This window comes from Lagopus leucura, unplaced genomic scaffold, assembly GCF_019238085.1.
Source record: "Lagopus leucura isolate 7727_CA_CO unplaced genomic scaffold, USGS_WTPT01 Super-Scaffold_100159, whole genome shotgun sequence".
Taxonomy (NCBI): Eukaryota; Metazoa; Chordata; class Aves; order Galliformes; family Phasianidae; genus Lagopus; species Lagopus leucura.
Genome location: NW_024962335.1, coordinates 18,851,123 through 18,867,970, shown reverse-complemented (window position 1 = coordinate 18,867,970; position 16,848 = coordinate 18,851,123). Strand labels below are relative to the sequence as shown.

Below are 16,848 nucleotides of genomic sequence, written 5' to 3'. Positions count from 1 at the left end.
AGGCAAATGCAGTCCTTGCCCTACATGTGTTTTCCAATGAGAGCCAGTGTTAAGCATGGGTGGATGCTGGGCGTTTCCGAAGTGCCGGGTAAGGGTTCTTTTCTTTGGGTCCTCCGTAAATGTTTCATCCAAAACAGTTAATTCTCTCTTCTAGCACCTGTCATTATTTCCTGTGCTGAAGCTGCTCCTTTCTAAGTGGGGGCCAAACCAAGGGGAGAAAAGCCTCTTTAGTGCACTTAAGTCCATGAGAATGGAGAAGAACCACTCGTAAGCTCTTGTAGAAGCTCTTTGATTTTGATGATCAGCTCTCTTAGGCATCCAGAACTGGGGTATAAGCTCTTTAGGGAAGCATTTTTTAGTGGAAGGATTTAAGTACTACTGGCTGATATGTCTGTTGGCAGGATCCCAAGAGCTGGCTGGAAGAGGCCTCTACTGCGAAGGAAATGCTGAAATAAGACTTTTAATTAACTTGCATGGCAGCTCCTTAAGGGCTGAGAAGACTCCACAGGGAAGAAGCGAGTGGGATGTAGCTAGGAGGAAATTCCTTGTTAGACTTGAGCTCTGAAAGTAAATGAACGAGCCTGGTTTTATCAAGGCATGGCTTAAATAACATTGCATCTGGGCATTGTTTTACTCAGACAAGACCGGAAAGGGGCAGGGTTCTCTCAATTGTTGCTAAGAAGTACTGTGGAAAAGACTGTGGAAAATGCTTATCGGACTTAGAGGTTTTTTCTTTTTCACCTCTAAACAGCTTTACCAACTACTGGAAATAAAAGGAAAAGCTGAAATGTGTGAATATGAATGTAATTCCTGGTGGTTTCAGCCCGGTTCTTAGTGAAGGCCAAATAGGACTGCCTTCATTCTGTTTCCATGGTCAGCTCAGCATACTGCATGACTGAACTCCAGGTTCTTTGCTTCAGGCTGTGCTTTTGCAGTGTTGACTTCAGCAGAGGCCATGATTGATTTTGGATCTGGGCCATTTCAAGGTCTTTGTTGTTGGTATGGCACTGAAAGTCACCATCACTTTGTTAAACAAGATAATACCAGAAGTCTCTTAGGCCATTCCTACTGAAGATCTAACCCAACCTGTCACCCTTTCACCAGCTAACTGGGTCAAGGCACCCTGTATCTATAGTCATAAGACTGAAGGTGCAAGTTAGAAGAGATATGTCCATGTTTGCCATCCCATGGGTCGTGCACCGGCTCACCTGGGACCAGGGCAGATCCCTGGGCCCTCTGTGTTGCAGCAAGGTCCTGAGCTGTGGACGGGCAGTGTTCATGCACCAAAAGGGAGCAGAAGATGGCTTTTCCTGAGCGCTGCCTTTGCCTGTACGTATGCTGGCCCACAGCCAGGATGGAAACTCTGTCCTCGTGAGCTGAGAGAGAGCAGGGAGGGGCGAGAGGCAATGGGGCCCAGGAGCAGAGGGGTTGAAATAAAGGCAGTGACCTACACAGAGAGCAGCCCCTGGGTGCTTCACTCATTGCTGACGCTTGGGCATGGACACAGATCATTCCTGGATGTGTGACAGAAGATGAGAGTAGAAGGCAAAAGGAAAGATCTGGGCAACTACATTAGATGTTGTTTGGCTCTGCAGTGCCTGAAGTGGGATCCGTGAATTCTGGCTAGGGCTGTGCTCTGGCAGTAATAAGGCAGATACTGCTGCATGGGCAGTCAGAGGGGCATTACTCTATTTTTAACCATGCCATCCTTAAATGAAGCAAGTCTGGGCTCCTTTGTTAGTCAGTACAGCTAATGCTGATGGAGGTTTGTTTCATGGGTCTTACTCCTTTCAGCAGAGAGCTATCAATCTGGTTTGGAGGTGGTAGTAAGATAGGCTCTGTGCACAGATGCTTGCAGCCATCCCCAGTTATCCTCATCAGGCATCACAGTGTGTAATTGGATTTGTTGAGCAATTTGGTGTTTGAGGTGCTGATCTGGTTCGGGTTTTGTCTTAGGTGTCTGTGTAGAAGACTGCATGGTGGAAAACCTTGGGGAAGCACTCAGAAGAATCCCTTCTGGGGACTGGCAGCCCACTGGAAAGGCTGTTTCAGAGGACATGGATTTACTGGTGTTTATAGCCAGAATTGTTTTAAATGGCTGGGTACTCCAGGTTTTAACTAATTTTCCCTTTAGGAATAAATGTGGTGAAGTGTTTCTGTGATCCTTCCACATTTAAATATTCTGTGGATGCCCCCCATTTGTTAAGTCATTTAGGCAGACGTGTAGGTCTGTGTACAAGCTTCCATCCTTCCAGCACAGATCTTTGGCTTCCAGTGCATTGTTTCTCTGTGGGAAGTCAGAGCTGGACTGTGTGTAACACAGCCTCACATCTAATTGAAGACAGTGGGCTTTGAGCATATACTTATAATTAAACACCTGCCTAGGTGTTTCCCTCATCACAAACAGTCTCACACAGACAGTTGTATTCTGTTGGATCATTTTATGTCGGTGATATCCTTGAACAGCACTTTCCTCTTCATATCCTGTGAGACTCCTTGCCAAGCTCTTGCTGACGAGGCACAGTCCTGCGAGCAGTTCAGGTGAGATGCTTTCACTGCCCTGGTATTTTGCTGGCACTGTGAATAGGCATGCATGTGCAAATGATTAAATCAACCCATCAGGGTGTCATCTGGAGAGGAACAAACGCTGAGCTTGCTTTGTGGGCGGGGGGAGGATCAGATCCCCCTCTATTTTCTGCTGAAAGCTCTTCCCCTCTGCAGATGTGCAGCTGCTGGCGTTCCTTGCCAAAAGGCAGCCGTGACTTACAGAGCTGGGAACATGCACACATCTGTTTGCAGAGGAGAGCAGGGAAGAGGCCTGCTTCTCCTGTCCTGAGGGATTATGTTCTCATGATAGGGAGCGCCAATTTTCGTGGAAGGAAACAGCAAATTTCTCAGGGCAGCACGAGGCACTTCATAAATACGAGTTCTGTTGCTAGTGTCAGCCGCACAACACCTTCCTAAATTAAAAAGGAAGGAATTCCCAAAGACTTCTCAGACAATTTGAGCTTTTTCTTTAAAAGCACTAAGCCCCCCTGAAGATAGATGTGTATTCCGCACACAAAATTTGCTGCTAAACGTGCTGTGAGCATAGGCTGTGTGTTTCCTTGTAGGTAAGAGTTGAGTCTTGGATCATCCAGAGCTCTTAGGGACTCTTTGGAAGTTAGCATCTGGCCAAAACCAGAGATGAGATATCGTTCACTGTCTACTGAAGTCAGTGGGATCTTTTCCATGAATTCAGTGAGCTTGGGATCAGCGAGCTGTAACCGAGAATCTGTTTTTCCCTGCCCTAACATGTTAGGCTGTGTGTGTAGCAATTTGTGGCCCAGTTCTGCAAGCATACTGAAAAGAGATGTGTAAGGCATTGAGCTTTTTCCAGATGATGTAAGAAACCCTGATCTTGCTGGCTGCCCTTTTTCAGCTATGTCAAACTTGGAGAAAAGTTCCCTATTGGGAGATCGACACACGCTGTAGTTGGCTTTTTTGTTGTTGTTGTTTTTGTTTTTTTTCATCAGATTTCTCTTTCCCCTGAGATTACTTTGAGTGACTCCAAAATCTTGCCTTGTTGTCACCTCTCACGTAAAACAATCCTGTACTTGTGTTGGTGAAAGACACTGCCACTTTTTCTGTGCTTAAGCTTGTCTTGTTGGTGTCCTCGTGTTTATGCAGCAGGAAACCTTCCTTGTAGGAAGGTTTCCCCTGTTAAATTCCTGAATTTCTCCATTAGACGGGGAGAGGCAATTTTGGGAATGTTTCAAGGAAAAACAAAGCTGCCTCCACAAGCCTCACATTTTGTAAAACATTCAGGATTTGATGAGGTTACTTTTAAATAATATATTCTGGTCTATATATTGTTTAATGTTCCATTTGTGTAATGCTTGCTTGGGGCGAAACTATTTTTCTCATCCAAAGGAATCTGGAAGCATTGTCTGAACAAGGGACTTGCCCTGCAGGAGCCATGAAGCACTTCAGCTCCAAAGGGTTATCACCACAGGAGCACAGATCTCTGCTTTTCTGTGCTTCATAGAATCATGGAATGGTTGGGTTGGAAGGAACCTTTAAGATGATGTTGGTCCAACCCACTGCTACAGGCAGGGACAGCTCTCTCTAGACCAGATTGCTCAAAGCCCCATCCAGCCTGGCCATGGATGCCTCCAGGGAGGGAGTATCCACAACCTTTCCGGACAACCTGTTCCAGTGTCTCACCACCCTCACAGTGAAGAGTTTCTTCCTAGTATCTAGTCTAAATCTACCCTCTCCCAGTTTTCTCTTCGACCTGCTGGTCACACTTGATGCAACCCAGGATGTGGTTGGCCCTCTGTGCTTCGTACCAAACTGTGCACATGTGCTGACGGTCGTAGTCCTGCTAATTCACACTCCGTTTGACCCTCTACTCAGGTTGTTGGTTGTTTTTTATAAACTTCAGGTTCCATGTAAAGATAATTTTTGGAGCAGTCAGGGCTGTTCTTGGACTACGTTACTTAAAAACAGAAAGAAAAAAGGCATTTTCAAAAAGGGGCTGGAAGCAGTTCATCACCAAGCCATTCTTTTTTTGCTGAAGGGCTTAAGTAGTTCAGCTGTTGTGCTGTTTCTCTTGCACACGTAACTCATTCTTTTTTAATTTGTGAACAGTATTTTGCAATAGAGGAGATTTTGGTACGATCACCCATGAAATACTTGAGTGCAGAATTAAGCAAAAGATTGTATAATGCAAGTTTTTCTTCAGCAGTTGCTTCAGTGTGTCAGCAGGACTTGGTGATAGGCTGATGAAGCACAGCAGGATGTATCTGGATGAGGTCACCAGAAAAACAAATTTTGAAAGGAGAGCTTAAACCTTCAGAATCTAGTTACGTTTTGCTAGGAGATGACATTTTAAAATAGAGAACCTAACTTTGTATGCTTCCTTCAGCGTGCACCAGATGCTTCTTTGAATCTCTTTTTCTCTCTCTGGGCACATTGTTTTGTATTCAACTTCTCAAAATCAGTTTCAGTTGATCTGAAACCATAAGAAATGTATTCACCCAGCAAATCTATTTGTAATTTCTTAGTTTGATGTGATAACTGTATTCTCAAGTACTGTGCACCTCTAATATTTCCTTTGCTCAGCAAGGCATGTTAAAAAAAAAACAAAACAATTTCTTGCTAGCCTGTTTTACTGCTGAAATTTCCCTTCTGCCATGTTTTCTTTTTAATACAAATGGAATGAACCCGCTAAGAGAAGCAGATGGCAGATTTTTATTAAGTAAATGCTATCCAGTATGAATGTTTGAATTACATGTGGAAGAGATGGGAAGAAGAATGCCTAGTCGAATGCCAAACATTTTTTATACCAGCCAAGAAGTAAATCAAGTATAGCTTTGCATAAGCTCTTCTAGTTGAAGAAAACGTTTGGGGAATTTCCCTTAGAACATTGACTTTGGGCTTAGTTTGCCAGTAATGTCCATAGCCTTACTTTTTTCAGTAAATCTGGCCATTATTGAAAGATCTGTTTTGTTCAGCCATGGGTAACTGAAGCAACAGCTCTGTATAAAGAAGGGGGTTCTGGAGAGAGATACCTCCCTAAGCGGCCAGTTAGTAGGGTATCGAATCTAGCGGGGTGTGTTTGTTTGTTCAACTTACTGTCTTCCGGAGGGAGATCTGTGGGAGAGCCTCTTTCCTGGGCAGAGCCCTTCGAGCCGAGTTTGTAAAGCTTGTATTTTTGGGGGGCAAGGAAAATGGGGACTTCACAGAGGAAGCTGTGGATCACTGGGGCATTACAGCGTTGTCCTAGAGTGGCCACCTCGCTCCTAGTGTTGGTTATCTGCTTTGGGAGGCCTCATCTCTTGCCCTGCAGGAAAAGTTTATAGACTTCCTGATGCTGCAGGGAAATCTGTAGGACTTGTTCCCCCCAGTAGAGGCTTAATGGGGCTGAGCTGAGGGGGCTTTGCTGAGGCTTCTCTGGACCTGTGCATGTTGGTGAGGAGCAGAAACAAGGTGAATGTGGAGGATTGGGTGCAGTGCAAGCCATACCATTCTGGGACCACATCAGTGCCTTGAGTAGGGCTGATTTCACCTCTCATTGGGCTGGAACAGCAAATGTTTATGACTGCAGGTGAAAAAGAATGGTATTTACTGAATTGTACAAGGGGCTTCTGCTAAGGGTCTGGCTCCAGAAGACTCCTACTTGGTATTTTGTTTTGGGTGCTGTAAATTGTGCTCTTGTGAAATGCGTTCAGTGCTGGCTGCTCTGAAGAAATGTGCTTTTCCTGTGCACAATAAACAGCACTGGGGCCTCATCCAGGACAACAATGAAGCATCTTGGGTGGAGTATGCCCTTGCGGTTACCCTGGAATACAAAACTTGGATGCACTTTCTCTGGGTTGGAAGATTCTATTAGAAAACTCCACTTCAGTCATGAGATAAATGCTTTGTGGAGGAAGTTGTGCATGGGTTCCCTGCTTGTGCTCCCTCATCAAACAGTTTGGTGCACGTGAAAGAAAGTAAACAGTGGAAATTAAAAGTCTTCTAGAATACACACTGCCTTTAGCACATCCCTTTGAAGACAGCAGTGAACAATATGTGCCCATTTGTTTCTAGGTTTTCTATTCTTGAGAAACCAAGAGGATGCTTTCACTAATTTTTAGAGTTTTAAAACCCTGATCTCTCTGAAAGTGGAATAAATTTGGGAAGAAAATATTTTCTTTTTCTGATACCGTAGTGAAAATGTACACCATCCATCAGTGTTTGCCAAGGCAGTCCTCCTGGTGGCCTCCCTGATACCTCTCACTGAACTGCTGCAGTTATTAGGCACTGCTGAACAACGGAGGAAGAACAGTGTGAACGTGTTAGAAATAGTATCATTTTATGTTTTGCTGTAGCAGACGTTTTTTACTGCCCATTTGCTGATCAGTTGGAGAGTTTTTAGAAGATGAAAGGCAAAAAATAATCCACTGGAAAAACTGACTGCCTGTGGCAAGAGGGTCGGAGCCTGTTGTTCCTTGAGGTCTCTTCCAACCCAAGCCTCTCTATGATTCTATGAAAGGTGATCAGTAGGAAGAGTTTTAAAAGGGAGAGAGTTTTGCAATTTTTTGCTCATTTGTTTGATGTTTCCCAAAGAAAATGAGAGTGAATTCTTTGTTTTGCTGTCACTGATGACAGATGATCATCTGGTAGTGCAGGCTGGAAGGGACTGCAGGAGATCTCTGTTCCAGCCACCTTGCTGAAGTGGGTTCAGCTCTGTGTTCAGAGTGAGTTTCTCATGTTGAGTCTTTGGAAAACTGCAGAGATGGAGGCTGCAGTGCTGTTCCCATACTTTATGATCCTCCTGGTGAAAAAAAAGCACTTTTTCTGAGGTCAGATCTGTCTTGTTTCCAGCTGTGCACATTGTCTCTCTTCCATCATGAGAAAGAAGCACCCAAGGATGTGGTTTCATGTCATGCCCTGTTCTACACCAAGCTTTGCATTACAGGGGGTAATGCGTTCAGAAATACGTTGCAGGCTCTGAGAACCTGGGTCTGAGAGAGTTTGGGACGTGCAGACAGCGGCCCAGCTCCCACTTGGACAAGCTCAGGTGCATCACAGGGTCGGTCTCTCCCTCTGCTGAGCTGCTGGGGCATGAGGAAGCCCTCTGGACTTGTCTGAACAAATGATTCTTCTGGGAGTGCCTTCTTCAGGACCATATCCTGTTATCTCAGCCATCTCCATGGCAGCAAGCTCTGCCAGCTGAACTTGGCACTGAGCTGCACAGACGTGTCGGCTGAGTGCAAGAGTCCTCAAGGTATGTCAGTGCGTGAAGGTGCAGACAGATGTCTTCTTGGTTTTCCAGAGGTGCTTAGGCAGTGTCTCCTGTTGCAATTGGTGAGAAAGGAGTGAGTGCTTATGGGGGCAGCAAGCCACACAGAAAGCAGCAGGGCAGAGGAGGAAGAGCTGTTCTCCCCCAGGATTTGGGGTTGGCTTTTCCCCCTTTTATTGGCCAGGAGCGCAGTGACCCACGTAAGCACAGGGCTGGGGCCAGCTCACTCCCCCTGCTTCCTTTCCCTGGCAGGGAACAGGCGCTCAGATTTCCTCCCTAGCACAGGCGGATGGGGATGGCGGCTCTGGGCTGCATTCCTTTTGGTACAAAAGAAAAGGAAAAACTGCTCTCCATGCAGGCAGATGGCTGACTGTTTCCTGGCAGTTCCCCTGCACTGTCTTTTTTCCTATTGTCCTGACACACACACATACACAGAGAGCAGCTTTCCTCTTGGAAAAATAAATAAACGCAAGAGGTTGGTGGGGGGTTTGTTGTTGTTGTTTTGGGGTTGCTTTTTTTTTTTTTTTTTTTTTTTTTTAAAGCTGTACAGATTTCCTCCTTGTGATGGGTCAGCTTTGGCAGCTTACCCTACACCTGGCCTGGGCCCTGCAAGGAAGGCTGAGTGGTTTGGTGGTGTGTGCTGTACTGCGCTTGGAAGGTCTCAGTAAGAAATGGGATCTGCAGTAAGCAGATCTGCGTTTGCAGTGCCTTAGGTATGCAGGAGGGAGGCAAGGGGAAGTGGGGTCTCCAGAACGAATAGACGATCCCCGGGCGGCTCTCTGAGCTGGGAGGGTGATGCTCAGAGGTAAGCTGTGGGCAGGTCGCGGGTTTGGGAAGCTCGGAGGTGTGCTGGAGCACACAGCTGGTGATCCAAGGCCAGGGTGATGGGCGCTGTAGGAAACTCTGCTGGACCCTCCTTGGGAAGGGAAGCAGTCAGCATCCTGAAGGGTGAAGGCCACCGAAGGAGAGATCTGCTGAGGCTTGGTTTATCTTCCCCAATGATAACTTATTTTGGAAGAATTGTGAGGTCTTCATTTTAATGCTCTCATTTCCTTTCCCAATGTGAGACAATTTGTCTTCCTGCCAGGAAACTCTTTGCAGAGTTGCTCCTTGAAGGGACCTCTTTGGATCTCGCTTGTGCTAAAATATCAGAGGTTATCTCACTGCACTAAAAATTAGTTCCAGTGTGGTTCATGGTCTGAATGCTCTATTTTAGGGGCAGGTTGTTTCCTAAGCTGTCAAACGTTTGAGTTTCTTACAAGCTTAACAATAACTCTAAAGTCTTTCCATTTTTTTTTACACTAGAATTGATTTACTGTCATAGTAAGACTGGTGTATTTGTAATATTTGTTGCATTCCAATCAAAGGAATGAAAGAAGCTACACCAGTTGGCTACAGAGGTAGAAATGTGCTATGCCACTAGAGTTTGGTCTTTGTTGGAGATGCTTCTACCGTATCTGTTAGGAATCCTGCCTGTCCTTGTGGCTGATGGGCTCTTCTGCTGGCACATGTTTGCTTATGTAAATCTGGCCCGTATTTCTGTTGATTTATTCCATATTGACTGTGGTTGTCTTGTATGTGGGTAATTTCAAAGCCAAAGAAAACAGGTATAGAGTGCTGGCTGCACTGATGTCATCAGCAAGCTTGCGTTTGCTTCAGGAACACAGGATTCACACTAATGTCTTATTCAACCTTGGCTTAATGTAACTGAATTTTCTTTTGTGAGGATGTAAAGCAAAAGTAAATATGTTCAGCCTGGAGAAGGGAAGGCTTTGGGGAGACCTGATAGTGGCCTTTCAGTATCTAAAAGGAGGCTGTAAGAAGGAAGGGGACAGACCGTTTAGCAGGGTCTGCTGTGATAGAGCAAGTGGAAATGGTTTTGAAGTAAAAGACGAAGTTTAGATTGGATATAAGAAAAAACAAATTATAGAGATAGTGAGGCACTGGCACAGGTTGCCCAGACATGTGGGTGCTCTATCCCTGAAGACCAGGCTGGAGGGGCTCTGAGCATCCTGATCTAGCTATGGGTGACCCTGTTCATTGTAGGGGAGTTGGACTAGATGGCCTTTAAGGGTACTTTCGAGCTCAGACAATTGTGTGATTCTATGATTATCCCACTTTGAAATGGGCTAAGTGATTCCACCGTCTTCATGGATGCTCTTATGTGAAATCTGAAGTGCACAGAGGTGGATTTGTATTGCCAAGACCTGGCACAGCAGTCATCCTCTACTCCTGCCTTCATCTCTCAGGGTCTTGGTTTCTCCATCTGGGTTTTTTTGTTTGTTTGTTTATGATTTTGTTACAGAAAGCTGAGTTTGGAGCATGTCATTCCACTACACATTGTAATTAGAATTAATTTTAGGAGCTAGAATGGCAATCATGGAATCATTAATAAGTTGGAAAAGACCACTGAGATCATATAGTCCAACTGCCAACCCATCCCCACCATGCCTCCTAACCATGTCCTTCAGAGCCACACCTGCATGTTTCTTGAACATCTCCAGGGACAGTGACTCCACCACCTCCCTGGGCTAAATGCTGGATTAATCTCTTCCTTCCCATGTGTAGGGAACCTGCTGTAGGAGTAAAGATGTCTCTAAGCAGCAATAGAAACCATTCTTGTCACCAGAAGAAATAACATAATTTACCATTTATACATCTGAGGCTTACTTAAATCTATGAATTAGGGAATGTTTCTGTCCTGCTAGACATGGTTCTGTCCCATCCTACTGCTACCTCTGGAAGTGCTGTGTTTCCAGCTGAGGGTGTGGTTGTCTGCAGGAAACTGGAGGGATGTTGAATTCCCTTTTGAGCTTTTCTTCTGTTTGTTATGTATTTAAAGGGAGGAACAAAGGGAAAATAAGACAAAGGGAAGTGTGGGACAAGCTTAATAATAGAGGGTGCAACTAGCCCCACCTTTAATAGAGCACAATTCATATTGTAGGACTGTTTTCAATTTCTGCCTTTAGGTCAATTGTATCATTTCAATCTGCTGTTTCCCTTCTGAGTATTTGTCTCTGGCTGAATTGCTTTCAAGCCTGCAACCAAAATGTTTCAGCTGTTTTAGAGAGTGAAGCTAGGGAAGAAAATACACTACTTTATCTGCATTTAGAATACATCAGGACTTTCTTTTGCTAAGATTAATTTTGTGCTTATTAACAGAAGTGCTATCTGTGGGTGAGGGATGCTGTTTGTATCAGGAATGCATCCGTTGCCACTCTATCATCTTCAAATTTCCAAGGCTCTGTGGGAAGAAGATTTCAGTTTGCACATGTGGATGGAAGCACATGGCTTAGTGATGGGACTCAATGGGTTGTGTTGATGATTGGACTTGGTGGTCTTGAAGCTTAAGTTATCCAGCCCTGATGATTATATGTTCAGCAGATTTTTTTTAATTTTTGGTAGCAAAGATCTCCAGTGCCGTCCTTCCAGCTCACTGTGACAGACAGGTGACACTTATGATGTCTGTGATGTCCCTGTGGAGCATCGCCTACAATCTTCAGCAAAGGGGTGGTGGACGGAAACAGTGGGTAGGAAATGAGAGTAGTTTGTCAGGGGTTCCACTGCTTTACTACAGAAGAAGGATGCTTTATTACAGAACAAGGACAGCCTATGGATGCATTTGAGACCTTGGGTGACCCACCAACATTACCCACAGCAGCTCCTGTTTGCTCCCCTCTTTTCACTGCTTTTCACTCTGCTTCCTTTCAGAGCAGAGCCTTGTGCCAGTGCAGCAGCAACTGAGATCCTATAATGAAATCCCAGCCTGGGAGTCGTATGGTAATGGATACATAGCATCTCCATTTCAGAGCCAAAAGTTGGCCTCTTAACCAGAGGTACAAAATACTTTGCTGTGATTTAGTAGAACTTCCCTGTAAATCTCAGTCCAGAAATGGTGGAGTAGAACTGGCAGTTATTTGTTTTTTTCTGTGCCATCAATTATCCCTCTGGCACTATAATGGAAAAGAGGTAGAAACCACTTATTTTGCTGGTATCCAGGAAAGCTGAAGCCTGGATCAGAAAGGAAGAAAAAAAGCCTTGATCTCAGTCAAAGGCAATGACTTGGGCATAAAGGTGCCATCATTCGTCTCTTAAAGAAATGTGTGCTGCTTTGCACTCATGAATATACAGTGGGAAATATGAGAATAAGGAGGGACGGAGAAGGGCAAAGAGACTGCTGATAGTGAGATAAGCATAAGATGAGCAGAAACTGAGACTCAAGTAGTGACCTCAGAGAGTTTAACCATGTATGTCCAAGTGGACAGTTAGGGAGCAGAGTCTGATGCTGAGTACACAAGGAAGATGATGAGGAACAAGGTCCTAGCTGAGAAAATGAGAAAACTAAAGTAGGGGAAGACCAGAGTAGGTTTTTGAAAGACAAGCTGAGCTGAATGGCAGAATCAGAGAATCATGGAATAGTTTGGGTTGTGAGGGACCTTAAAGATCATCTGGTTCCAACCCCCACTAGATCAGGCTGCCTATGACCCCCATAGCTACTTTCTTCCAAACCTGGAACAAAGCCTGTGATTCCTGAAGATTCTGATACATACATACCAATCCCAGCAGTGTCTGTCCTGCCGTCTTTCTGGAGCAGCTCTTGCCTTGGCTCTTGCACTGTGTCAGGTGGCAGAGATCTGTGTGGGCCAGAGCACTGAACCGGTTTGGTAACTCCATGCCAGTTCTACTCTGATGCCATACTGTCCGAATTCAGTGTTTTGTTTCAGTTAGCCTTTAAAACAAGCAAACCTGAAGCTGAAACTTCTTGCAGTCTCTGAACGTAGTTTCCGTTTGTGTGAAGCTGAGCACTCAGGTGCCACGTTTGCAGTTGTCTGAGCAGTTCATGTTGTGTCTGCCATGCATGTAGGCTGCAGCACTTGGCCACTCCAGCTTAGCCACAGGTGTTGGATGGACACATCTGCAGCCTCACTTGGCACAGAAGGGGCCCACTCTAGAGGTGAGCCAGTGGTAGAACTGGTGCCTGCAGGGATTCTTTGCTTTATCTGGCAGGGAATGAGGAAGAGTGGCTGAGAACCTCCTTGCCTGCCCTTCTCAAGGCTCACCATGACGTCAGACGGTGCTTCAGTGCTTGTCTGATTTTTCATGACAAGTGACTGATGTCACTGCCTGAGCAGGGAACCTTTCATTTTTTGCTAGTTCAGTGAGTTGTACTAGCCCAGCAAGGGCTTTACAAGCATCAGGGCTTGTACAAAGGAAGCAGGACGAGTGTGATGGAAGGAATATGAGGGAGCACTTTTAGTCAGTGGCAACTGTGAGATCTAATCAGACACATCCTTTGCCACGGACAAGGGTGAGACCACATTGCTGGCAGCCAAAGGAGGAGCAGTGGTCCAGGATGAAGGAGAAGTAGGGCAGTTCTTTTCAGCATAGCAATCTACTGAGCCAGGTCAGTGACAGTATAAGCAGGTGGAGATTGTTTTGTGGGCTTAGAGAGGGAAGAAAATCAGTAGAATTGCATGATAAAATTAAGGACATACCATAACACTGCTTTTCTGTGCACAGGCTGAATGCCAACCCTGCCAGCTTCTGCATTCCTTGAACTGCAGCACTGGCCCTCTGACATGGGGGTGCTGCACAAGAGGGGCTGTGGTACTACCATTCCTTTGGGGATTTTGAAAATAGCTAGTTTTATACACATGGGATTCTCCTGACTCCCTTGCAAGCACTGTGGTAAGTTATCATAGATCAAAGGGAACAGTTAGGACAGAGTGAGGCAAGAGGGATAGGAAACTAGGAAACTATGTGGGATCCAGCTCTGAAATGTCCTCTAAAATGTACTGTAGGAGTATATCACTTCTCAGTCATTTGGCCTTCATGTTTATGTTTACATAACTTTATCCAACTTTTTCTCTTTTGCTTTTCTTTTTTTTTTAAATAAATGGCTTGAGCCTGGCAACCCACAGTTAGGATCCTATTGTGAGTATGATGAACCAACAATCCTGCTGTTAGTGCCTTCAGTCCTCTGCATAGGGCGAGCTGCTTCTGGGGACTTCACATGGCTCCGCGCACAGCCTGGAGATGCTGCTTGGTGCTGGCACCATGCTCAGGGTACACTCAGTGGCCCTGTGTGTGCGTTCGTGCACAAGAGCGCATTTCCAAGCTTGCCTCTTCCCCCAAAGGGAAACAGGCTCCAAACAGAGTAAGAGCTGGGGGAGGGAGCGTGCAAGGCTTTAACTTGTGGCGTAGCCTTACTCACGATTTTCCTGTTAGTGTTTTGTCTTCTTGGCATCCTTCCTGTTCTTTACATATGTACACTGTATAATGTTGTCACATTGTTCCTCCATGTATGTTGCATCCTTTGTTCTGCAGAGCGCTGGGTTGGGAGTGTTGCTTGCAGTCTGTGTCTGGCTGCTGCAGCTCACTGGCTTGAACACAGAAGTCGCAAAAGTAACTGGAGAGGATATTTCAGTGAGCACCAAGGGGAAGAAAATGTGCGTGGGCTTTAAACGCAGCATGGCTTTATTCCTCTTGGATGAGCGTTTGACAGCTGCGGGTCGCTTGTGGGGATGTGAAGCCTCATTGTTTGCATGCACCACCGTGGTGGCTGCGATCCCAGCTACAGGCTCGGATCCTGTTTCTGTGTGAGGTGTGGTATAATTGGAGCAAAGGAGGTCTTGAGACGTGGCCTGCAGCATATTGCAAGGGTGATACCCATCCCCAAACCACAAGCCCTGCTGAAGTACGCTTGTTTCTTTCCCTATAAAGGTAATAGCAAAATAGGGAGGCCTAGAAAGCTCACCATGACCATTGCCTGACCTTATTGGAGACAAGACCACGTGTGTAACCCACGTGCAGGCTGCATACATTTCTGGTGAGGCAAACTGCAGGGTATTGGGTGCTTCCTAGGAAGTTTAGCTCATATCCCAGTGGAAGACCCCTCTGCCCTTTGAGGGTAGGAACATGTCCGCTGTCAGTGCTTCCTTTTCTTCCCCAATTGCTTTGGAATTATGGTGTCCAGTGCTCTGCACCAGATGAGCACACTCCTTACTGCCTTTTGATTGGAAGTGGGGAAGAAGGCATCTGGGAGGCAGAGGGGGGGGAGGAAAACTTAAATTAGCAGAAAGCCTAACAGCTCTTGCTGGAGACAGATGATTACAGCTCATTTCAAGGCTGCTTCCTGCATGCCAATGATAGATCAGTAAACAAACGCCTCTTTGCAAACACAAAGCAGGCAGGAACTCTGTTTGGAAGAGAGAGGTCGGGGTAGGTCTTGCTCTACTCAGTGGCAGGAAGCCCTATCACATGGCCATGGGAAACATGAGGCCGGCTGTGCGGAGAAGCTTCTGCTGGGAGCTTCACATCCTTCCCAGAGCCCGCCAGCAGGTTTGGGAGCTCCCTCCTTCCTCCCCTGCCCTTCCTTCCCCGGTTTAATTTTGAGACGCTATCTGATGATGGCTTTGTTCCCCCAAACAATGAGGATTACCAAACTAATTGCAGTGGTGGAACTCTCCAAATGGATCTTGGCATCTTCTCTCCCCTTCTATGGCCTGGCTGCTGCGGGATCTACATGCCAGACACATGGCTCTGGGCTGTTGCTGCTGTGGGTCTGTGCTTTTGGATTGCTTGGCAGAAAGTTTGCATGTGGTTCATGCAGAAAGTAGCTGTGGATCAAGGGGGACCTGCTTGGTGTATGTCAGTTCTCCTTGGGTATATGCAACCTGAACTCAGCTCTGCCTGCGTGATCAATCTGAGCAGAAAGATGGGAGGCAGGAGAAAGAGGAGCTTCCCTTATCCTTTGCAGTGGCCTGCCATGCTAGTTCAGGGGGCCATTGGAGCCAAACCTGGAGAGAGGTCTACCCTTGATTTCCCATCGAAGGTGATTTTCCATCACTGCTCTCCCAGTTTCCTCCCGTCAGGCTTTGGGGGTGTCTGTGGGTCAGGTCTGCAAGCTGGTTCTGGTAGCCTTATTAACTAAAGTCTCAGCCCCATCCGCTCTGCATCTCATTTGGGCTTGGGAGTGTCCTCATGCTAATTATCTGACCTTTGAGCTAATCAGGAGGTACCTCATTTCTGCTCTTTTGTTCCAGAGTTGATTTTTTTTTTTTCTTCCACATCTTCCAAGGTGTTTGGATATGTACACCTAGTGGTTGTGTTCATACTGCAGCATCTGATCCCTCGTTGCTTAGGAGACTCCTGGCCTCAGTCTCAGGAGGTGTTGAAGGCCGGGCTGGATGGGGCCCTGGGCAGCCTGATCTAGTGCTTGTTGTAGCAACTGGCAATCCTGCCTGCAGCAGGGGGATTGGAACTAGGTCATCTCTGCGGCAAAACTTGGAGAGGGGCTGTATGTCCACTGCCAGCTGTTGGGAGGTTTCTTACTGCTAATGGCAGTGCCTGGGCATACTGATCAGTGACCCAGTGGTGCAGCACCAGGGCACTGTAAGGAAGCTGTAAGCCAAGTGCTATGCAGCCTCAGTTGCTGCTTTGCAGGAATCTGCTCTGGTTGCCTGGGTGAGTCATCCTTTGGACAGAGACACGGGCGATCATTAGTTTTCCATTATTCGCAATGCATAACAGTTAATGGATGCATGAATAGATTTTGTTTCTCGGGCTGGTAAATTTTCTTGACTATTTTGCAAGGCCGCTCTGTGTCTAGAAGTGAAATGGGTGTTTGTTCCAGTTCCTAATGAGGAGGAGAAGCCAAGGGGTTTATTGTCTGGGGAAAGAGAGTCTGCTAAATGGTTAGCCATGAGCTGCCCTGAATGTGTACACACTGAGTTGACCCAGAGTTCACTCCTCATCTTAGGAACACTGCCAGCGTGGGATAAAGGGAGGAGAGAAAACTGGGAACAAACAAGACTGATTTTTTTCTTTCTTTCTCTCTGCCCAAAATACTCGAGCAGTGGAAATGAGGGATTCTTTTGTTCTTCGTTGTTGTTGGTATGCTTTTTTTAAAAGCTACAAGAACTGACTAAACTTCCTGAGATGCTCAGTCTTACTGCCGGGTGCTGGGCATGGCAGGGTAGCATCAGGCAGAGCAGGTGAGCGGATAGACTGGGGAAGCCACAGATTTTCCAAGCATGATGTCTGAGATGGCGAGCCCCTTCCTGCCCTGAGAGGTA

At 46.2% G+C, this 16,848-nt stretch overlaps 1 protein-coding gene across 3 annotated transcripts in view; it reads left to right on the top strand.

Annotated features, from left to right (window-relative positions):
- Positions 1-16,848, top strand: part of DENND2A (DENN domain containing 2A) — a 56,643-nt gene that overhangs the window by 1,927 nt on the left and 37,868 nt on the right. The window lies entirely within an intron of this gene.